The following is a 495-nucleotide window of genomic DNA, read 5'->3' on the forward strand; positions in this document are numbered from 1 at the left end:
AGGGGGAGTTTGTTTTTATTTATAAATATTTAACACATTTGTCTTCTTTACGGAGTTTTCTTTGATTGAATTTGTAAAGAAGGAAGGGTTTTGTCTCGAGGGTTTAGGGTTTAGGGTTTAGTAGAGTCTGAGGGTTTAGGGTTTAGGGTTTAGGGTTTAGGGTTTACGGCTCAACTAGCGATGCAGCTGACCAAACCCTCAGCTTTTGTGTTTCTTCAAATTCATTTATTTTTGTCTTTTTAGGATAAGTGAGTCAAGGAAGAAACGCAAACCCTAAACCCTAAACCCTAAACCCTAAACCCTAAACCCTAGCCTTCCAACAGTCTCTCCTCTCGACGCAGCTGCGTATACACCCCGGCAGACCGAGCAGCAGCAGCAGCAGCAGCAGCAGCAGCAGCAACAGCAGCAGCTGCGTCTGCAGCTGCAGCGGCTGCAACAGCAGCAACAACAGCAGCAGCAGTAACAACAGCAGCAACAGCAGCAGCAGCAGCAGCA

Source organism: Eimeria mitis, genomic scaffold (genome assembly GCF_000499745.2).
Source record: "Eimeria mitis Houghton genomic scaffold, Emh_scaff5677, whole genome shotgun sequence".
Taxonomy (NCBI): Eukaryota; Apicomplexa; class Conoidasida; order Eucoccidiorida; family Eimeriidae; genus Eimeria; species Eimeria mitis.